Here is a 24,392-nt window from a genome sequence, read left to right on the forward strand (position 1 = left end):
GCTTGGAAATATCCTGTGAGAACACCAAGATCCATAATGGTGTAATAGTAGCGCAAAAAAAGACGAGGACAAGAAAGTGAACACCACAAGCGCTTACTCACAACTGAAAGCTTTATTGCTTGAACAGAAAATATATCTAAACTTGACGATCGACTAATTCCCGCGCATGCGCATCATGGGCAAGGCAAAAGGCAAAAACCAGAACAAAAAACACATCACCTTCAACCCTCCGCCCCCCAACAGGCTACCCCCTTTCCTTGAGTAGAATAACTTCCCTCTCCGATATGGCTAAAGAAGGATGGCTAACGCACGTAGACGCCCTCGTGCTAATATGAAAAGCTTCTGCGAGTTCTCGTGTCGTGCGATCGCGGTGTTTGAACAAGACCTCCGTTGCGGGGAATTGCGCTACTATTACACCATTATGAATCAGTACCAACTAGCTCGCCTTTCCGTTTTGCAACACCAAGATTTTCATGGAACTTGGGTCTCTAAATAACAATATGGTTTAACGATATCATTATACCGCGGTAAAAATGATAATTGAGGAGAACTGATTTGAATAATACGTCATGAACCACACGTAGACGTCAATGAGATTTAATAAACCGCTATCGCTCATACTTTTCCTTGACGCTTAGCAATAAAGCTATCAAAAATATCCTAACACTGCGTCATCAATTTCAAGGAAAGGACTACATATACAGATCACTTTCGCTCCACAGTTCAGAGGCAGTGTTGGTGTAAGCGGCAGTATCTTGAGAAGTTTGTAGCTGTTCTAACGTCAGCTAAATAAGGTATCCACTCAGAGGAATTTACAAACTTAAAGTTCTGCTATATCCGGCTTGATTATGTCGGGCTTGCGGTTTTCAGGACTTGCGTTGCTCGCCTTGGCGCCACTATTACTGTGAGTATAATAAGAAGTTTTCTTTTCATAAAACCTATGTACCCAGGCAGCACGCCGGCATTGGACCAATCTCGGAACAATGTTGGTAAACATTGGCAGAAATATTGGTCCTGCGTTGGCTTTTGGGTGTTTGCTACACCTAAATGTGCATTGGTCCAATATTGGATGCCAATGACTTTCCAATAATGGCAAGGATGGCTGTAGCCAACATTGTCCGTCCAACATATCGCCAATAATGGCAAGGATGGCTGTAGCCAACATTGTTCGTCGTACGTATCGCCAACATTGTATAAATATTGGCAGCTCCAATATTTTTTGCCAGCCTATATTGTTGGCTTCACCATCGTTCTTTCATTTCCAGCGTTTAACGCTGGAAATGAAAACATTTTCCACTGAATGTGTAGTTTAACGTGAGGTAGATTTTTGTGCACGTGAATAAATGCATGTTGCCCACGCTTTTGCTTTTAGGCAAGCAGCAGGGATAATCAGCGTACAAAAGCTGAGAGTACACACAACTTTATTCTGCATATATACATATGGCAAAGATTCTGCAAGTATTTATTTATTTATCTATTTGTAAATGCTGCCAATCCCAAAGGGATCATAGCAGGAGGGCATATACAGTAGTTGAATACAAAATAACACAAATTGTGATACAATGAAACAACAAATAATTACAAAGAGAGTGCAACACAAGAGCGATTAGTGGTATGTGCATATAAAGAAAATAGGCTCGCATAATAAAACCGTAGTCAAGGGAAGTAAAAAAAAAGAAACATGGAAAAAAAGAGAAAATAATTTCGCATTTCACGCTTTGTTCTGCTGACCGCTTGCACAGAACCTACACTAATTACCTTGAATAACGCTCTTATATTAGAAATTGCGGAAACGGGACCACTCACAAACACACACAGCCTCCCTGTTAGCGCTTATTTAAGTTGTCAGTTCACCGAAGGTTCAAAAGGAAGTGAGTGAAAAGCGAAGCGTAATGCAAAATGAAATAAATGAACATCTACATGTGAACAGACATTCGATACAGCCGAAATCCATGACCATCTTGAACTAGCGGAAAGTTCATAGCCCATTTGTTAATTAAAAGGTAACTGCGGCAAGAGCTTGAAAGACTGCAACAACTTCAAAACTAATGAAAATTTGTGTGTTACAGATCCATCATTCCTTTGCGCGAAACGAGCGGCGAAGGGCAAATCAAAAACGGATGTTTAGCTGGCGCACGACAACGCGAGAAAAGAACAAAAGAACAAACGCAAATGCTGAAACATCGCTAAGGGCGAGGACTTAACTAACCTGCTTCGACGCGCACAGCAAAGCCCACCACATAGGTATTGACAAAGTAACAATTTTAGAGAAAATACGCGGTAATGTAAACGTTAATAAACGCAGCACATATTTCACGTACGAAAAACACGGAAAGTAACATGCGACTAAGGAAAGAAACGACTTACTGAACGCGATACGAACACAAAAATCCGGCGGAAAGTTTGCGAGTTGTCAGGACACATCGGCGCTCATCTGCGGATCGCTCTTCAAAAGTCAAAACAATCAAGTCCGGTGAAGAACAGGACAGCTGCCTTCTCACTGTGGCATCGTCGTCGAATCTCCGTATCCATAGAATCGCGGCATCCTGTCTCGGTATCCGACTCCGTTTTTTCCCGATGACTCTCGACTGAATAGGGGCGCGCGCCCGCCGATGCCGGGAACCCGAACGAGGGAAAGTAACCGCCACTGACTGACGAAGAATAGCCGCCGGCCAGAAGGGGCCGAAACGCGTACGCATCTGCCGAGGTGCCGTCGTCTCCCTCCATCTCCCCCCCCCCTCTCGTTTTCAAAGGCACCGAAAGCCCGGAGCCACGTTTGAACCGTCGTGGGCGGAGCAGCCGTCAAGTGACAAGTGTTTTATGACCAGCCACCCCCGCGCAACCCCACTGCCGGGAGGACAGGAGGTAAAATTCCTGAGCAAAACATGGCGTCGCGCTGCTTCTCCGGCCTCCCGATCACCGAGAACATTTGTTCGAAGTGAACACGTCTGGTTGCGTGAAGCGTTGAGAATGCAAACATAACTCATCGCTCATTTGGAGATTCCGCGGGCGATACCATAGTCTTGGACAGCACGTCGCTGTAGCACGCACACAAAGAAGTTACAATACTGTAATCCAACCAGTCGTGTAGCAAACACAAAAATACGTGGTGTGGTTGAAGTGACATGAAATGTTTTGATTGTTCGCCGCTAATAAAGCCGTCAGAAAAATTTCGGTGCGCGTGCGCAAAAGGCGCACCAGCGCAGAGGCCCATTGCGAAGCAGACTAGAATTATATTCCACTCCATTAACTCATCAACGCTATATACAGCCTCAATCAATGTAAAGGCAGGGTTCTTTTTTTATACAGTTGCGTTGTATACGCTGGCTGTATCACACAATTAACTTTTAACAAGCATTGAAAAGTGAGATGATGTGCTGTGTTTCCTTTCTCATAGATGTATTCCCAGCAGCGCGCAAAACTCACTTGAAAACTTGGTACTTATTTTACATTGCTCAACATCTCTAAAACAAATTTTGTCGAACTGTTTAGGATATATTTTGTGCCACACTAAATGCCAACTTAAAAATCAAGACCCTGTGTGCGCCATTGTTCCCTTTCTTATAGAATGGAATTTCCAGTTTTGTTTGTTGACTGACAACAATGGACTGTTTTTGCCATATTTATACAGTAAAAACTCGTTAATTCCACACTCATTAATTCTGAAAATCAGATAATTAGGACGTGTTCTCTGGTCCCGCCAAACATGTTTATTGTTTAATGGCACCGAACGCTCGGTAATTCGGTCATATTTGGCCGCAACCGGGTTATTTAGGACGAACCTCGGAACGCGCCAAGCGCGAAGCGCCGCAAATATGCGATGCAAAGGAGCGAAAACGGCACTCGCGGACGGCCGAAACGGCCGCTGGCTTTCAGAAATGCGGGGTCGTCATCTACAATCGCGTTGTTATACGTAATAAGGAATGGGTTCAGAGCACGTTTCGGATTAGGACTCGACCGGGCCGCTCCCACGTCGGAACAGAAATACCAAGTCTCTTTTGCGTCGCGGGCCCGTTGGACGGCCATAGCTGTTCTCGAGTCCGGGGCTAGTAAAAACATGCAGCCTCCCAGTTGGACGGCGTGATGCCTTCGCCGCCGTGTAACGCGGGGCTTTTGTAGAATATTTGTAGAATAAAGCAATGTGATAAGTAACCAGAAATCTTCTTTGAGGTGCGCTGGATGCCGGACAAAGTGATTTTCATAATAGCGTGCATGCGCAGGTGGTGGCTCGATTCGGGCTAAACTTCACTCAGTGATAGCAAAAGGGGAAAAAAAGCATTCCTGCCGATATATCATGCATATGCTTGCCAGTGTTTAAGACATTGGAGCGACAACGCGTAAGTCTGGACAATATTGTCCGGCGCGTAGCATTGGCCGTCCAATATTGTTTAACCAGTCAGATTGAGTGGACAATATATCCGATCTACTGCCATTACTTAACCAATATTGTTTTACCAAAGGATAAGCTGGCCCAATATTGCCATCCATACGGCCTGGTTCTGCCAATATCGTATGTACATCGGCAACCATGGGCCGTTGTTGCCAACCTCAAAGAATGACACGACCAATATTGTATGTTGGCTGGCAAAGATGGACCATTATTGGCATCCTTGTAGGCTGGCTTTCCAACATTGGTTTTATAGTGGTTTGTATGGGCCATCATTGGGCCATCGTTTGCCAACGTATAAACAATATTGGGCCAATGCGCTGTGCTGCCTGGGTAAGGTGCGAATTTCCTGATACAGAGAAACTTCCGATATTCCGGTAGGTATTTGAATCGTTAATTACGGTCACGATGCCTATTCTTCGGTGAACCTGTAGAAAGCCCACCGTCCAAACATTCGATGCAGCAGTATGACCGCTTCGCGAGTGTCTACTATGCCCGTAAGTGTGTGTTGAATGGAATTATCGTTCGGAAGTCAGTGGCGTTGCATCTGCCGTCTAATATTTCTACCCGCCTATTAGTTTAAGGCTGCTGAATATTTCTGTGTAACAGGGATGAGCGACAGCAGCGCGAAACACTATGCGCAGACGCATAGTGCCGGAACAACTCTTGATTGAGGAGAACATGTAACAGTTGAGTGAACTTGACGCCACTCAACAGAAACATAATTTCAATAAAGCAGAATGCTTCCTTCAGTAAAGCTTCGAAAAGAAGTAATTCCCACACAGTCTTTTAGGAGTCAATGATGCGGAAGTGTTCATTTCTGAAACTGTAATGTTGTGGCCCTACATTGGAATGTTCTTGTGGGTGGCAGTGACAATGTGCCTTTGATCTTATTAGCGTTCACCAGGACCTGGAACGGGCCAATTGAAGACGCATCCTGTGATGACCGAAATGTGTGCTTGGCAATAAATTTTCGACAAGTGTAAACTTTACTGAAGTGTACAGTGCTTCACGTCTGCATTACATTATATCCTCGACGGGGCGTTTGTCCTACTCTCACGAGATACTTGAGCGAATCCTTCGTTGAAAGTGTTGTGATAAATTTGGTTTGTACAGTACGTACAAAGCATTCATATGGCTCCGATATATTTCCTACTTCTCCAAGCGTCGGTGTTTAGCACAATGATTAAGGTTCGACATAGCAGCGTTGAGACCGCGCAAATTAAACCTGATAAATTATAGTCGTTTTCATTCAAACACTACATATTATCACATAACTATCCAATGTCTTGTTAATTAGGACTTACCTAAATAATACCATCAAAATCAAGACCGAACATATGCGGTATCCACTCCGAAGCAGACTGAGTAGACAAGCCACGTAAAAAGCTGCAAGAAGCTAGCTTATCACAAGATCATCCGATGCCTCCAGCCTTGCACAAGTAGTGGAAGTTGACCAAATTATTTTATATGCGAAGAAGCTGCTGCTTAACGTCCACCGCATGAAACGCTTGACAGTCACGCCGGCACTATGACAGTGGCGAGCTCAACTGGGGCCTTTTCACAATCAACGAGTTTGTACCCGAGTTTGCGCGTGAATCAGTTTGATTGACAGACACCCGCGGCGAAGATCGGGTCTGCCCACCGCGCTCGCTCTTGCCGACGAGCAGTGCTCACGCCGCAAAGCCAGCGAGCAACACCATTCATCTATGAGCTTAAATGCAACACTATGCACACAAGCACGAAGAACTAGAGGTTATATCGTCATGTGGTTACGATGTCCCCCATTCAATTTCACAGCGCTTACGATGTCCTACTCACATTCATGAAGCAAGCGCCCCTGTTAGCATTTGCAGCCAGAAATGGCGCTATTTACTTGTTTGTGAGACATTGTTTCTACCGATTCGTTTCTGCAGAAAAACATTCAGGCAACGCAAGTAGCAGTAACCTGTTCATTTATTGATCTGTAACATTCGAGAGAAGCGAAACGAGCTGAACGAGACTGAAAATTTCCATGCTGCAGGTAGAACGAGAGAACTTCCCGAAAAAGGACAAACACCCACGAACACGCCTGTGGGAGGCGCGATGTTCAGTTGGCAAAAGGATAGCTCGACCATCACGCTGACGTTACTGCAGTATAGAATTGTTGACTCAGTGACGGGGTTGACGGGTACGCTCCCGGTGTTACTGGTGTTCCTCTTAAAACCACCGAAAATGCCGCACATGCGTTTGTGACGGCATGATCGTTCTTGTAGCCGTTTCTTATCAACGCTACTATGGCACCCTCCGCGCTGTCTTCCTGTCATGACCACCGTAGTGCGAGTTCGGAGCAACCTCGTCTTCCCGAGAAGCTCGAGCGATACTGCATAGCCCCCCAAGTTTCTTTTTTAAGCATCCAAAAGTGTACGCACAGTTCATATTCACTCTTTGCGCCTTTGATAACGGCCTTTAGGCCGAAGCGATGCACCTTTGATCAGATCTACGTTCACAGTTGTCGTTGTTGTGACAGCGACGAGCAGTTACATTCAAGTTCCTGTAGATTACCTTCTCCCCGCCTGCGAAAAATTTAGTGCAGGGTCTTGCAGTTTCAATACAACAGTGAGAGAGATAGGAAAGACCTTATTGAAAAGCAATGTGGCTACCCATCGTATATTCGATTATTTGTTACAGTGCATGAAGCGGGATGGATAGCACAACTGTGAATAACATTCACAGGAGTTGTCCACGTATGCGTGGGCATTGGCGTACCACGCAAGGTGGCGGCCTTACACGATGACGTAGTCCGGATATCTGGCGCAAGCCCATACGTGCGCAGCGCTTTGTAGCGGCAAGACCTATAATACTACGTGCGGTGCGAGTGCGCGGTTTCAGCTATTGTGTTGAAATACCAAATGTGCGCAAAAACTTGAAACAGAGATTGTGACAATACCCCCTTTTAAAATGTGACCGTTCTATAGAAGCGCATCCCACCCTTCCTAGTGATTATCGGACATACAGAACGCGATCTCGCACTCGTAGAATCCGGTCAGACCAATCCGAGGCGCAAGGAAACTTGCCCAACATATCCAACGACACCCGCGCACATACGTATGTCTCCTTACCCCTTCGCGTGCGATTCGATTCGCGGCCTGACATACATCGGATGCCGAGGGCCAGGACCCTACATCCTCAGGTGGTCGAGTACCAATTCACTTAACGAAATTGAGGTTGCGAGTCGTTATTACGATGTACCTCTATATACATCACCATGTGTTTCCTGCGTGCCCCATGCATTACTACGGGATATTATGTTGTTCTTCATATTTTCGGGGAACCTTCCAATGCAGCCAATTTAGCACAGTTGATGTTGTAACTCTCCACTGCCAATATCGCAAACTCTACATTTAACAAACTGATGTACCATTTTATACTTCTTACCTATTCTGCGGTGCCTGCATCCCACGGCAAGCTATTTTGTTTGTTGCAATGGCATGTTTTTGTAAGCAATGCCTTAAAAATACCACCCGGCTAGGTTTGGAATGTTCTAAAATTCCAGTGTCGTAAGTTGTCCTATTGCAGAGTACTTTTCCAATTAAGAGGTGCAATGGGACACACAGATTTTCCTTCGGTACCTGATAAGACATGCTTCCCCCGAAAATGCAAATGAAAAATATGGGCGGATAAAATCATAGAAATGAGACAAACGTCTCAATTCATATGCAAGTTTAATTTCCAAGAAAGTGGAATTCCCGTGAACCACTTTCAAAAAATGCATTCCTTGATATGTCCTTTGAATTATTGAAACTATCTTGAGTTCTTACTTTGTAATACTGTTACATAAACAAGCAAATATTTGCTGATTAAACAAAGAAGAGCGGATACTTGAAAATTATACATTGAAAATAATAATTAAGGAAGGAACATTGGGATATTTGGTAGACTTATCGCGCCAGGAGGACTAGCGAAATGATTATTTCAGGAACACCTCTCTGCACATTCCAGAATGTCGGTTTAACCGATATATTCAAACTGTCGCAGTGAAGAGGAACACTAAGATGGTATATGACATATTGTGCCTTGCGCATAAGCGAGCATGGCAATGCTTAAAATCAGCAGCTCCAACGTACTATTGACGCGATAGCGTTAAAGAGCTCGTTTAGCAGAAATTCTGGTGTCGGCGTCGTTGGTTGTGAGAGAAAAAAATTGGCCGCGTATCTGCGTGCTTCGCTGCAAGTGTCGTGTAAAGACGATAGAAGAGGCGCTGTGTGAGATATGGACGCCATCTGGCAATACGTCGGCAAACATGAGTGCTGTGTTGCGTGCTGGTAGTCCCGGCGCAGCAGCAGGCGAAGACCGGCGGTGACCAACGCGACCGGCGGGGACGCCAGCCAGCCCGAAAACGCGGTTTGGCGCGAAGCGCTGAAGCAGAGAAACGTCCGCACTCAACGAGTACTCTTCACACACTCTTTTATTCACACGTCACCTGGGTAAAACAGAAACGCCAGAGCGGCGCCCACAACCGGCAGCCTGAAGGCCGCCCACAACGCTGCTTTTTCATTTTTTAAATATTTTTTTTCACCTTCTTGGCCTTCTCAAAACTAAAGTTTTTCAACACCAACCCATGGCATTCGTACAGTGCAATACAGAACCGAATCCGAAACACAACAATGAGCCCATGCGAAGGGCACGGAGGAAGGCAAATTTCAGCGCAGTCGCATTTTCAGCTTTGTTGAAACAGCGCTCACTAGACGACGACGAAGTAAAAGAAGGCACAGGACAGGCACTGCCTGTTCTGTGCCTTCTTTTACTTCGTCGTCGTCTAGTGAGCGCTGTTTCAACAAAGATGAACGCATACCAACTCGCTCAAGCTTCCATTCATATGCATTTTCAGCGCAGCTTAAGAAACTATGGTCCTTAAAATTACGTATGTATGCATTTTCTATTAAAGGAACACGCCACCTAATACTTACCTAGTGATGTTGCACCTCAGATATGCATGATATTTACTTTTTGATCGACAACGTTCACAAGTATGAACAGCCGTACCAGTTCAAGACGGCTGGCCCTTGGGCAAGTGGTTCAACTTTGGCCGAGTGGCTGAATCGAGGGATGTGCCGACAAACAGAAAGACAGACAGACAGAAAGACAGACCAAAATTTCTGCGTTTAAGTTCCCCAAGAAAGACTATCGTCTTTAAAATCAGCGTTAACAATAGCATCAACTACGTATGCAGCTGCGCAAGTGCGCGTTCTGCCTTATGAACGCGTAGTGGGTACCTCGCCAACTCGCAAAATGAAGGATTATGTCGTAGTGGGCACTTCGCAAATATACTTGCAGCAGATGTTCTAGGTGTTGAGGCGTTTATTGGACGGTAGTCGGCGACGATAAGCAATGGCGACAGTCAAGGCACAAACACAGACTCAGAGCGCGAGCGCGAAGAGCCAAAGGCGACGACCCACTAGAAGGCTATAGAGAGCGCAACCCATCACTCATTAAAGGCTTCGCTACAATTTCTCCGGGTACGAAAAGGGAGCCGTCGGGCGACCTAACAGCTCGTCACTATGAGTAGGTCATAGTAGGCTTTGAGACGCTCCACGGTGACGATGTCACGCCCTCGGCGGCGCATGTCCGAAGATGGTTCGATGGGTTCGATCACGTAGTTGACCGGGGATGTGCGCTCGACGACCCGGTAGTGGCCGTCGTATTTCGGCAGTAGTTTTGTAGAGAGGCCAGTTGCAGTGGTAGGGACCGAGAGCCATACGAGCGCTCCAGGGAGGAACGTGGACTCAGAAGTGGTGGTTCCACCGCGAATGCTCTTCTGCCGCTCTTGTTCCTGCGTTGTAAACGTCTTGGCAAGCTCGCGACACTCTTCCGCAAGCCTGGCTGTGTCAGATATCGGCGCACACTCAGTTGAATCCGGCTTGTATGGGAGTATCGTGTCGATGGTGTGCGACGGGTGCCTTCCGTACAATAGAAAGAAGGGTGAAAAACCAGTTGTGCTTTGAGGGGCGGTATTATAGGCGTAGGTGACGAAGGGCAGAATGGCATCCCAATTTGTGTGATCGGCGGCGACGTACATTGAGAGCATGTCGCCAAGCGTGCGGTTAAAGCGTTCGGTGAGCCAATTCGTCTGCGGGTGGTAAGCAGTAGTTTTGCGGTGAACAGCACGGCACTCTTTTAGAATGGCTTCGACGACTTCCGACAAGAAGACACGGCCTCGATCGCTGAGAAGCTCCTGGGGTGGACCGTGACGCAGTATGAATCGGTGTAGCAGGAAGGAGGCAACATCGCGCGCTGTAGCCGCTGGGAGAGCGGCGGTTTCGGCGTATCGCGTAAGGTGGTCAACAGCGACGATGGCCCAGCGGTTACCAGCCGATGTCAGAGGAAGTGGTCCGTACAAGTCGATGCCCACGCGCCCGAACGGACGGTTCGGGCAAGGTAATGGTTGTAGACCGGCGGGTGACACGTGCGTTGAAGGTTTTCGGCGTTGGCAATCGAGGCAGTAGCGAACGAACTTCTGCACGTAGCGGTACATCCCTCGCCAGAAGTATCGTTGTCGAATGCGGTGGTAAGTTTTGGATACCCCAGAGTGCGCGCATTGTGGATCAGAGTGGAAAGACTCGCATATTTCAGAACACAGACTGCGGGGTATCACAAGTAGCCACTGGCGGCCGTCGGCGTTGTAATTGCGTCGGTGCAGTAGGTCGTCACGAATGGTGAAATGGTGGGCTTGACGACGCAACGCGCGAGTGGTTGGTGTTGCCGACGGATCAGTGAGTAAGTCTATCAGCGAGGCGATCCATTTATCCTTGCGTTGTTCGGTAGCGATGGTGTGAACGTCGATGGAAGAAACAACATTGTTAGGTACCGAGCAGGGGGTATCGTCGTCAGGCAAGGGGGAGCGCGAGAGGGCGTCGGCGTCAGCATGCTGGCGTCCGTTGCGGTACAGCACGCGAATATCGTGGTCCTGTAGGCGAAGTGCCCAGCGGGCGAGGCGGCCTGAGGGATCCTTCAATGACGACAGCCAGCATAGTGCATGATCGTCGGTGATGACATCAAATGGGCGGCCATATAAATAGGGTCGGAACTTTGTAAGGGCCCATATGATCGCCAGGCATTCCTTTTCGGTGACGGTGTAATTGGTCTCGGCTTTAGTAAGCGTACGACTTGCATATGCCACGACATATTAGGGAATCCTGGTTTGCGCTGCGCAAGGACAGCGCCAAGGCCAACACCGCTGGCGTCTGTGTGTACCTCTGTAGGGGCCGTAGGGTCGTAGTGGCGTAGTATGGGAGGCGACGTCAACAAACGACGGAGCTTTGCGAAAGTGTCGTCGCACTCGGACGACCATGAATGGAGGGGCCCGCTACTTCCGAGGAGCTTCGTCAGCGGTGATATGATAGTCGCAAAGTTTCGAATGAAGCGCCGAAAGTAGGAACACAGTCCTACGAAACTTTTACGGAGTTTGAGTTCTTTGAGTTCTTTGACCGACGTAGGTTTCGGGAACTCGGTCACGGCCCGAAGTTTGGCTGGATCGGGGAGAATTCCGTCCTTGGCCACGACGTAGCCGAGTATTGTCAGCTGCCGTGGTGCAAATCGGCACTTCTTTAAATTCAGTTGGAGACCAGCGTCGCTCAAACGCGTCAACACATGCCGGAGGCGTTGAAGATGCGTGGAGAAGTCTGGAGCGAAAACGACGACGTCGTCGAGATAGCACAAGCACGTGTGCCATTTCAGGTTGCGCAGAACAGTATCCATCATGCGCTCGAAGGTGGCGGGCGCATTACACAGCTCAAACGGCATGACGTTGAATTCGTACAAGCCGTCGGGCGTGACAAAGGCGGTCTTCGGTCGAGCGTCATCAGCCATAGGTACCTACCAGTACCCTGAGCGCAAATCGATAGACGAAAAGAATTCGGCTCCTTGTAGGCTGTCAATCGCATCGTCTATTCGCGGTAGTGGATACACGTTTTTACGAGTGATCTTATTAAAGACGATAGTCTTTCTTGGGGAACTTAAACGCAGAAATTTTGGTCTGTCTTTCTGTTTGTCGGCACGTCCCTCGATTCAGCCACTCGGCCAAAGTTGAACCACTTGCCCAAGGGCCAGCCGTCTTGAACTGGTACGGCTGTTCATACTTGTGACCGTTCTCGATCAAAAAGTAAATGTCATGCATATCTGAGGTGCAACATCACTAGGTAAGTATTAGGTGGCGTGTTCCTGTAATAGAAAATGCATACATACGTAATTTTAAGGACCCTCGTTTCTTAAGCTGCGCTGAAAATGCATAAGAATGGGAGCTTGAGCGAGTTGGTATGCGTTCATCTTTGTTGAAACAGCGCTCACTAGACGACGACGAAGTAAAAGAAGGCACAGGACAGGCGCTGCCTGTCCTGTGCCTTCTTTTACTTCGTCGTCGTCTAGTGACCGCTGTTTCAACAAAGCTGAAAATGCGACTGCGCTGAAATTTGCCTTCCTCCGTGCCCTTCCCACGAGCTCATGGTTGTGTTTCGGTTTCGGTTCTGTATTGCACTGTACGAATGCCATGGGTTGGTGTTGAAAAACTTTAGTTTTGAGAAGGCCAAGAAGGTGAAAAAAAATATTTAAAAAATGAAAAAGCAGCGTTGAGGGCGGCTCAGGCTGCCGGTTGTGGGCGCCGCTCTGGCGTTCCTGTTTTACCCAGGCGACGTGTAAATAAAAGAGTGTGTGGAGAGTACTCGTTGAGTGCGGACGTTTCTCTGCTTCAGCGCTTCGCGCCAAACCGCGTTTTCGGGCTGGCTGGCGTCGCCGCCGGTCGCGTTGGTCAACGCCGGTCTTCGCCTGCTGCTGCGCCGGGACTACCAGCACGCAACACAGCACTCATGTTTCCCGACGTATTGCCAGATGGCGTCCATATCTCACACAGCGCCTCTTCTATCGTCTTTACACGACATTTGCAGCGAAGCACGCAGATACGCGGCCAATTTTTGAGTCGTCGGTAGTCCACACAAAACCGCACAGAACCGTCCTTCTTCGCAACAAGTACGACAGGAGACGCCCAGGGGCTGTTAGATGGTCGAATAACATCCCGTCGAAGCATGTCGTCGACTTGCTCGTTGATTACGCGGCGTTCTGTGGGAGATACGCGATATGGACGTTGCCGCAGTGGTGGTTGGGCGCCAGTGTCGATGCGATGCGTAACGGTGGACGTGCGGCCGAGAGAAGTTTGAGCAATATCGAAAGAAGCGCGAAATTCTTCCAAGAGGTCTAGAAGCTGGGAACGCTGGACCGGCGTAAGGTTGTCAGCAATGGAAGAAGCAAATACATCAGCGGGCGATGAACCAGACGTGGTAACAGAACTGAGCGTGCCGGAACTGGGGCAGTGCGTGCCATCTGGTTCGTCCATAACTTGTGCGTCTTCGAGGGGTTCCACGCTGCCGAGACATTCTCCTCGCACCAACGTAACATTGTACGGAGATGGGGAGATGGGAGATGGATGACGGAGAGGCATGGTAGTTGGTAGGGTACGGGATCTCAGCTCCAGGGGCATCGAATAGGAGCACAGCACTCTCCACCAATTTGTTGAGGCGTTTATTGAACGGTAGTCGGCGACGATAAGCAATGGCGACAGTCAAGGCACAAACACGGACTCAGAGCGCGAGCGCGAAGAGCCAAAGGCGACGACCCACTAGAAGGCTATGGCGAGCGCAACCCATCACTCATTAAAGGCTTCGCTACATAGGATAATTTGAAAGGGCCCTTTAAAGGCGCACGGACGTTCCATTGGTTGCGGCACGGTTCGGGCATCCACCAAGAAGCGATACCGGGCCGGCGATTGAAAAGGCGATGCGAACAGGGCCCGATTACGCTATCACGGTCTACGCTTGAAGGCGTAGCTCAAGCGTCCTCCAAGTTTTCATCTTGCTTCAACCTGCCCTCCTCTCTGTGCTCTTCGCTCAAGCGTCAATCTGTATTTCCTCTGCGATGCAGACATTGCGCCCGCGCGACTATCACGTCCCTCTACTAGCCAGCCTCCGCGAGACAAGCGACTTGCTTTTGAAGGCTTTCCTCCAACAGAGGATTACATGACTTACGCAGGGCGCTAGTCCCGAACGAGATGGCAATATAATGCTATTATTCGGGCTCAATGTTTTCGAAATCGATACGTGCGTAAATATTCCTATATTCATGAGCGCTCAATAAGACACGGCGTAAATCTTAATTCGAAATCCATCAGTCATCTGTATGAACCAAAGAGAAACATGCGCTTACTTTTTCTTTTTCTTTATTTTTTTCAGATGCTGCTGCTCGGGAACTTACATCGACGATGGAGCAATTCATTCCTGTTACCAAACCGTAAGAAATGGCTCTGACACTGGTGTATTCTTGCACGTTGGCATTGCTGAGGTTGTGGCACATCCTCGGCTGTCCTCTCAAAGAGAAATATTTGCAGTGCTACGTTGTGTTGACGGCAAGGAGTAAAACAGGGCAGGTTTCAGTGAACACTTTATTGTCGGACTCCCGGCTGAAGAACAAGTCAACCAAAACCAGGCGATAGCGGCGAGCACATTCGTCGACAAATGAAAATTTGCTCCGAAATTTGCCCCTGCCGCATTATCTCCAAGAACAAGCACTGCGGTGGCTGCCCACGAGTTGTACGCTGTTCAGTGAGATAACAGGTGGAAATAGCGCGTTTTCTAGTACCCACCGTGAACCACACCGACAAGCGGCGAGCCTCGCGCGCTAAAGCTAGGTGATACGCTTTGGACAGTGGGAGTACTTGCCGCTTTCCTGGCAGGGTATAGGCGGGACGAGCATACATGGAGAATTCGTCGCGATTTCGTAAAGCGAGGCTCAGGTTCGATGTAACAAAATGGCCGCCTTTTTTGTGCGCGTTAACTTTCGATATCGACATTGTGATTTAGTGCTGAATCTCAGAAACCATGCGGTGAAGCGAGGCTCCGGTTGGATGGAACAAAATGGCCGCCCTTTTTGTGTGCGTTAACTTTCGATATCGTCATTGTGATTTAGTACTGAATCTCGGAAACCACGCGCCATTTTATTATTTAGAAGAGACAGATGTCCACATAGTGTGATTCCTCACACCTTTTTCAAGTAGAGGTGTGCGCCGCCGCGCCGCGCCGCCGCAGCCGCCTGTTTTTCGTCACGCCGCTCGCGCCGCCGCTGAAGTCCCAAGAGAGATCACGCCGCCGCCGCCGCCGCGCAATAATTGCGGCGCGCCGCCGTTAGTTTCTTCTTTCAATTCGAATGGGGAAACTGGAAATAAAATACTGCACTTCGCCGGAGGAGCTCTTCTCGATGTGTCTATGTAATGAACTGTCCATCTCAGCGGCCGCGGAATAGTGGGACCTCGGCGAGAAGCACGCCACCTGTTTCCGATTCTTGTTCTGCAGCGCCATCATGACATCACGAAGCTTTCAAACACTCTCGACACAAATGACATGGACGGAATGCGCTTCAATCCAACGAACGCAGCCCTCAGAGATCCGATTTTCGGTGCAAATGTCTCTTGATCGTGTTAGGTTTAATCGATTAGGAGCCATCGATTTAGGTTTAATGCGGCCGCTCGTCTAACGCAGCTGTGAGGTCAGTACGCGTTCCCGGCATCGTTGTCAAACATCTGGGACACATTCATATGCAAGTTCAGACTAGAAAAGTTCCTCTTTCTGTGCATTTCATCCACTCTCTTTATACGTTAGGAATGTGTTGGCGGGTTCGGTGCGGCGACGTGGTCAAGAGCGAGGTGACATCACGGCTCACCGCTTTTTCGAATCACTGAATGCACTCTGCCGAAATGGACTGTGGACATCTTCTTTGGATGAACGCATCGAGGATAGCTCCCCACACAGAAGTTGTAGTATCTTTTTTCTTCTCCAGAAATATTACGAGTATTGCCTGACCTTAATGCTGCCGCGTCCTCCGACCTTAAAGGGCGACGGCCCAACTCACTGGATAGCATATTCTTGGAGTCTTGGACCTAGTACACTGCGCATAAATAAATAAAATAGATAAGTAAGATATATATATATATATATATATATATATATATATATATATATATATATATATATATATATATATATATATATATATCGCTGCGTTAGTACACTTTTTCCTTTCATTTTCACTCGAGTAAATCGATAAATAACACAGAAGTAAAAAGAGTGGCAAACATAGAATATAGCTGAGCTAGTTGGTAGGTATTCATGTTAAGAGGACATCACGTGGAAACACGGAGATAAAAGAAAAGTCGAGAGAGTGAACAGCTATCTCTCACCTAGACCAGTACTCGCACTTGATTGATAGACATGGCCTATTACGTGGGAATGCGCAGAAAAATATTTGTGTCTACCTTCGGTTCCACCGCGGCGTGATTTTTCAGTTGTTAGCGGCGTTTCTGGTGTCTTGACTACTCTCCTGTGTCCGTGTTTGGACGCCCTGTTTTTATATAGAGCCCCTAACGGCCTCTGAAAATACAAAAAAAATCACACCATCTACCGCTAAAGGAGGTCCCACTTCCCTCTCTCCCCTACCCTCTCCACTCCCCCTCTGCGGGGGGAGTGGAGAGGGGAGGGGAGAGAGGGAAGTGGGAGACGGTGAGGAGGAGAGGAGAGAGGGGATGCAGAGAGGGTGAGGGGAAAGGGGAGAGGGTAGCGGAGAGGGAGAGGAGGTGTGTGGAGTGGGCTTGCGCATGCGCAGTAAGGGTGGTCACGCCGCACACCACCACCGGATTGAACTCCGCTATAAGATGCTTCACATCTAAAACAACGAGCGCGTTATTCTCTCTTGGCGTTTCTTGTCATTGGTGCACTTCGTCATGCCAGAACTGTGATTCACGTGACATCATCAGGGTACATACTCTCGACTGTTCCATATACGAGAAATAACAGTTGTGAATTGTCTTCCATACTGCTTTGCTATGCAGCCGCCCACCCGCTCTTCTCTCGCACGACTATCGTGCGCGATTAACTGATTTCGCTCCATTTTGTGCGTTTGCGACCGCGCATGCAGAGATAACAGACTGTAACCGACAAGCGCGAAATCATGATAGGTTCAACGCTTAGTGCTGACATTTTACGCGTGCTTTATGAAGAAACAAGTGGCATGGAGATGTCCCCTGTAAGAAGGGTATTGAAGGCGAGAACGAAACCAATGGAAAAGATGCCGTATTATATGATTCTTCCAACGGATGCACTCTTTACAGCGGAGACGACGCAGCTTTCCAGGAAAAAGGCGAGCCCGCTTCGACGGTATTTTGCATATATTTATTGCGTTAGCAATTGTATGGATACTAAGGACAGGTTTTCACCGTCGCCGTCATGTTCCGTATAAACACTTAAATCGATAACATCGCTCCGCGCATGGTATGTTCTACCTGCGAGTAAAAGCTCGCGAGCTTTGGCAAGGAACATGGCTAAAGCAGAGATGAAACAAGCTGGCCATCTCCGTCACACGGAATAACATCAATCCGCGTGCGAGGTCTACCGTCGATTGCTCCTCAAGCAGAAGGAAACGCCCCGCCCATCGTTTGCTGGGCGAAGGAGCAGGAAGCGATGTGTGGGGAGAGGGACTGCGTAACTCGAGCAGCAACTGTGAATTGTCAAAAGCGCTGGCAGGTGCGCTATATCGGCAGACATCCCCCAGCGAACGGCTCGTATACCTTCTACGCGCCGTGAGTGCTGTGAGCTCACTGCAAGCGCTCGGACCACTGATACGACAAACTGACCGAAAACCGCTTCTCTCCCGGGAGCGGCCGTATTGCCATACACCAGCGTTTTGTAGGGTTAAGTGATTGGAGCAAAAAGAGTAAGCTGCTAGCCCTCGTTCATGTAACATTACGGCGTGTACTTATCGCATACACTGCATCGCGCTCCCTCCCCCCGCCACCTCCCCCCCGCGCCGCGCCGCCGTTGGTCCGATGAAGCCCGCGCCGTTCACGCGTCGCCGCCGGAGGTGGAAACACCGGCGCGCCGGTGATATTGTGTCCGGCGCACATGTCTAATTTTCAAGCGAAGCTTTATGGACAAAGCTGTGTTGCTGGTGATGGTGTTTCAAAAGGCCCTCCTCACTCAGAGCTTGCGTGCACCGAACAAATAACAAACAAAATGAATTTTATTACCAGAACTGAGGTCTTAACCCGGGTCCCCCTGCCCGAAAACGAGTTCCTTGAACAATAGACCACACGCCTATTTTTGCCCAATGTGAACTGAACTGAAGCATACGAAGGTATTCTGCGGACAATGCAAAAAAGTAAATTTGGAAGCATTAGACTTGCTATCGGCGCTTCATTGCGATATTTCGTGTTGGTGGACCAAAAGCGATCTTCTGAAGAGCGCGTAAGGCTGGGATCAGAAATGAAAAATTTGAGGAAATTTCCGACTTCGAAGCAATTGTATTCCTAATCCCCGTTTCCGTGATCGCATAACGGTCATTTCGTTAGGTAGTTATGCAGACGGACGAACGCTGAAAGAGCAATGAAAGACGCCATGACGATTCAACACGAAAACAGCGTTCCGCGGATGGCCGCTACCTAGAAAGAAACAAAGATTACGTCAGGCCCACCAGCGCCAAGCTTCGCTTGCCCCCATTTCTCTGTTAGGGGAAGAGCTCCTGAATTTTTAAATGTGAAGCATCTTATGGCGGAGTTCAATCCGTTGGTGGTGGTAGGGTGTGGCGTGACCAGCCTTACCGCGCATGCGCAAACCCTCGCCACACGCCTCCTCTCCACACGCCTCTTCTCCGCTCCCCCTCTACCCTTGTCTACTCACACTCACCCTCTCCACTCCCTCTCCTCGTTTAGATAAAAGGCTCGCGTTGGTCGTACACACGCTCAGTCAATGCGCCGGCTGAGCCGGTGTCATGAGTTCCAACGTCAACTTCGGCGCCAGTTCAGTAATACCTTAACGCTTGCCGAGATCGCGGAGCAGAGGGTGGAGCAGCGGAAGGCTCGACGCGCCGAAGCCCAGAGTAAACTTTGGCAAGCGGACCCCGAGCTCGGCTAGGGAAGCCCAGCTCAAGCGGCAACGTCGGCGGGAAACTGCTACGGAGGAAACGCAGGCTCGACATGCCGGAACGCTGCTTCGCATCGCCTCATGGTCACCTTTAGCGGGAGACGGTGTAATTTTTTATATTAAAAATGAACTCAACGTGGTAATCAAAAATAATTTGCAAATTTGTTCACTAGTCATTCCTGTGCAACTTCAGCAACGACGAAGTACTCGTATTCCCGACTGAACGCACGTGTTTTTGTTGTTGTTTTTAACCCGACAGGCACGTGACTGTCACAGCACTTTAAAAAAAAACTCCGCATTACCTTAAAAAGCTAGAACTCTTAAAGCGATAGGGTTTTGCACATCGTTCGATGGCATTAGGATCCGCTTGTGATGCTTTATTTCTCTGTGGATGCAGTGAACTTGCCGTGAGGAAAGGAATGTCTGTGAGCATGACGTGTCTCCCAGGGCACCTAGCGGAAGTAAAGTTGCGAAGTACAGCATAGGCAGTGTTGAAAACAGAATAGTAGGGCATAGTCTTGGGGGTAGGGACAGGGACGAAAGGAAGAGGAGAACGAAGTGGTTTTCGGAGCGAGCCTTCATGAAGTAAAGACGTGTTCCTGATCTACGACCACGGGTCCTCGTTAATTACATTTGGTGCCGTGAAACCCGGGAGTGGTCATTACCGGACTACGATGACTTCGGCCGAGCGTCTTCAGAAGGTGCGTGGAACTCTCAGGGTCAGCGTCTCTCGGATTATTACGCTCCTGACAGAACTGCTGCAGAATCCTGATGCCGAAGCGCGCCGTGTCATGAAGCACGTCAACGTTTTGAAGAGCAAAGAAGCTGAGCTCCGCCAGTTGGACAGGAACATCCTCGACGTTATTGAAGACGAGGAACTTGACAAGGAACTCGATGAGTCCGCAGAATACCATGAGAAGGTCTTGTATGCGATCGCTGATGGGCAGTATTTCCTGTCTGAACGCGAACAGTCTGTTCTCCTGCGTGACACGTGCTATCCCCATTTTGCTTACGCTAGACATGACAGCGGAAACGACAACCAAGCTGGTTTGTGTACAATCGCCGATGACTGTGACAGCATCTCCGAAGGCATGGAAGGAGACATGACAAGTTTCGATGACTCAGATTCCAACCACGAAAGCGGATTGTCTGCGTGTTCACAAAAGGATGAAAGCATTTCGATCGAAGTGGAAGGGAATAACACCGAATCGATGGTCATGACCTGCAGAGACATGAAGCCACCGAGCCAGGATCCAATGACTGAGGTCTCTTTTGGCGGTGGTGAAGCGGCGACGACGTGCGTGAAAGATGAACTTCTTGAACAATCACTTGACTCTGTTGATCCAGCACAGCTGTTAGACTACTGGACAGACGTGTCCGAAGAAGTTCAACATTTTGGAAGCATTTTGAAGTGCATTGTAGAACCACGAGAAAAAGATCAAACGATGACAAATGTCGAAGGCAGCCCAGTGGTAAAACAAGCTGTGAAGTGCAGTGCCCTGCGGACGTCGCCGAAGCGAACTCGTCATTGCGCGATCCGAGTGCGCAAGCACACCAACCGGCTTGTTCCCAGGCAGCAGAAGGAGAGCCAGGCACAGAAACTTGCCGCTGATGTGATGAGTCTTTCGGAAGGAAATGCGTCCATGCCGGCATCCGTCTCTGAACTCGGGATGTCGCACAGTTCGGGCCGCAGAAACAAAGATCACCGCAGATGTCCAAGCTCTTCGTGGAGGACACAACGCCATTTCGCTGCGGTGAAGCGTGGGCAGGAAAACCTGAAGGTGGAGCACACCACCAGTGCCGTGCCAGGATGGAAACGGCGGAGATGGAGACTCGCACATCATTTTTATGCCACATCGGAGCGCGCTACCACCCGGACCAGGCTTCAACGCAGATTCATATTGGAGACGCGGGAATAGTGAACGAAGACAACACTGCTCCGATGTTCTGGAAACTCGGGCGAGTGACGTCGCTGCCTCCCGGACGAGACGGGGTAGCTAGAGCCTGCTCCGTACGTTTGGCTATACGGGCCACGTGGTGAACCGGCCGGTGCAAAGCTCTGTGTAATGGAAGCCACAAAATGACTGATGTGACGTTTCGTCCGCTCCCCCTCGGAGGATGTTGAAAACAGAATAGTAGGGCATAGTCTTGGGGGTAGGGACAGGGACGAAAGGAAGAGGAGAACGAAGTGGTTTCCGGAGCGAGCCTTCATGAAGTAAAGACGTGTTCCTGATCTACGACCACGGGTCCTCGTTAATTACAGGCAGTTATCAATCTCTTCGTGAAATAGCGGCGCTCCCCTAAGCGCCTATGAGTTTTCGTGCACAGCTGTTTGGAAGATTTCGAATATTCCGAAGTACCTACAAACAACCTCCAGTTTAGAAGCTTTCGAAACAGGCACCTACAACCACGTGGTTTATAACAATCGCTAAGAGTTATAAGCGATAAAAGCTAAATATGACCTCCATGGAGTGCCAGGTACATCGGTGAAAGGCACACTGCTGTAATAAATCCTCTTTTATTGGGATAGCAATTATATGGACACTCTCGGCGGATTCCTGTCATCGCCGTCATGTTCCAGACATGTATATGTATAAAAAAGGCGCAATGAAAAATAAAGCAGAAGAAAAAAATCCAAAGCACTCGACCGGAGATTCGAACCATCGACCCCTCGCTACCCAGCGCGCTGGTTTAGACAACTCAACCATGCGCCATGCACACGCCGGCGAAATAACGGCGAGCTTTTTTATATAGACCACTTACCGCTGGTGGTACGCAGATTTCGGAGGAGCGTGATGGTGTTTTCTATCACGCAACGCTACTATATTTTCTTGTACTTTGAAAACTGCCCTTGAGACGCGCAAGAGAAAGTGGTCCCTTCCTGTACCCGTTCGGGATGTGGAACGGAAATAAAATCACGGCATCTCCACTAGTGTGAATCATGACGAGTGGCGAAGCACTGGGTATCGTACCGGTATGTCACCGTACGTCACCCGCGCGTTGCCACTCGAATGTAAATTGAGTGACATAAAGTGTATATATATTCAAATACATTTCTTTGGTTCCTCCTTAATGCCCTTCTGTTTTAATCATCTTGTTATAATTCGCATGTTGTCTTGAGCTCTGGATTCCGCTTTCCCTTCATTATTGCTGCTTTGTGGTATGTGAAACGGAGAGCCAATGGTTCTTCGAAAGTATCTATTCTAAAGTTCACAAAGACAAGGTCTGTCCATGTTCCTTGGGTGGTTGTTGATTGTTTCCAGTCATATGAAATGCATCGTAGAGCGTATCGAGACATCATATACTACATAATCCAGTAGCTGTCCATAATGTCTACGTTGATGTCGCCGACTTGTATGAAGGGATTGTGCATGTATTTTGTTTCGCAATCGTAATCGCGACATAAACACGTATGTTTCGCCTTTGAGGAGGAAATGTCGCGGACTTCTAAAGTTGTCTTCGACGCGTGGTCTTACGAAAGCATTTCTTCAGGGTTTCCCGCTGAAGACAAACTGTCAGGCAGGACACCTTCGAAATCCCACTGAGCACATTCTTCAGAATTGTGATAGCCAGAATTGTTGATATCGGAAACAACCAACCACCCGAGGAACATATTCGTTAGATATTCGTTAGATATTCGTTAGTTAACGCTACACGATAACTAACGAATATCTGTCTCCTGATAAACTGAAACCCACAAGGAATAGCCACACACTCAACCTGACACCGTTCCATCCACGTACTAACCTATTTAAATTCAGCTTCTTTCCGCACACTATAGAAAAATGGAATCTATTGCCTGGGTCAACTAGATCATTGCCTTTAGAAGATTTCTTGCATGAATGTATTGATTCGCGCTTTGTTCATTAAGAGTTGTAATTTGCATTTGTATTTGCATGAATGAATTTATTTGCGATTTGTTTATTAAGAGTGTATTCTTGTTTGTTTGTTGTTAGGAGTTTTATTCTTGTGTGTGCTGATGTACAGAAAACCCACTCCTGCGATAGCCCTAATTGGGCTGAAGTATGTAAAATAAATAAATAAATAAATAAACATAGCGACTTTAGTTATTATTCGATTTCATTTTTATTAAAATATTTCGCGAGGGTTCTGGTTGCTGTATATGACATTTATCTGGGACTTTATAATGGCAATCGTAATCGCAACATACACACATATGTTCCGACTATAACAACGGTTTTCTATATACGGTGACAGCCGACAGGGAGAGTCGACGACAAAGCTAGGTCCTAAGGTGCCTTGCCCCTAAGAGAACACCGGGCACACCTTGCGTCAGACGGCGCCATGTGGCAGGAAACGCATAGGAGTCACTCCACGCGGCGCGGTTAAAGAAAGAAATATGTAAGAGTGTCTGCTTCTTCATTGTCGACACTTGCGGCGCGTTGCTCAAGCACAAAGACGTAGTAACTGTGACAGCTGTTAGTTCATGCTTGTCCTGCGTATACCCATGCGTTGGTTTCGGGCATCATTCGTTGTGTTTCAGCTGCGAGCTGCAAGTGTCGAGCTACATGCCGTTCTTCGTGTGAGATTCCAATTTCGTGCTATCGCATTGATTGCTTCGCCCTTGCGGCGAAACTGTGACTTTTTATTCTAGTGCACGTACTACAATAACGGAAGCAGCAGTGGATGCAGCCCAGGCTGCCATTGCATCAGCGACAGATACAATGCTTTGGGAGAAGTACACAACCCACCTGGACCAGGAACCTGCTGGGTTTCCCGTCGTGGTTGAGGGCTGAAATAAAGGACACAGGTGTGCTCTTGTTGGTGTGCGTTAACTAAAGTCGCATATGGGATACTTTAATGGATCTCATACCCACCAGGAGCGTAGCCAGGGGGGGGGGTGACTAGGGGGTTCAAACGCCTTGTCCAAAATTTTTTTAAAACTTTGCATGCGTATATATGCACGCACGCATACAAACGCACGCATGAACATACATAATGGACAGGTTTAGTTGGGCGTCTGCAACAACGTACGGACGCAGCCTGGCAGCCAT

The 24,392-nt window shown here is 48.3% G+C and overlaps 1 long non-coding RNA gene across 1 annotated transcript; it reads left to right on the forward strand.

The window, feature by feature from the left end:
* The first annotated feature begins 731 nt into the window (after positions 1-731).
* LOC119381365 (uncharacterized) lies at positions 732-24,158 on the forward strand. The gene is made up of 3 exons (XR_005181410.2): positions 732-904; positions 14,644-14,701; positions 23,993-24,158. It is a non-coding gene; the product is annotated as an uncharacterized LOC119381365 (long non-coding RNA).
* The last annotated feature ends 234 nt before the right edge of the window (positions 24,159-24,392 follow it).

This window comes from Rhipicephalus sanguineus, chromosome 2 (genome assembly GCF_013339695.2).
Source record: "Rhipicephalus sanguineus isolate Rsan-2018 chromosome 2, BIME_Rsan_1.4, whole genome shotgun sequence".
Lineage (NCBI taxonomy): Eukaryota > Metazoa > Arthropoda > Arachnida > Ixodida > Ixodidae > Rhipicephalus > Rhipicephalus sanguineus.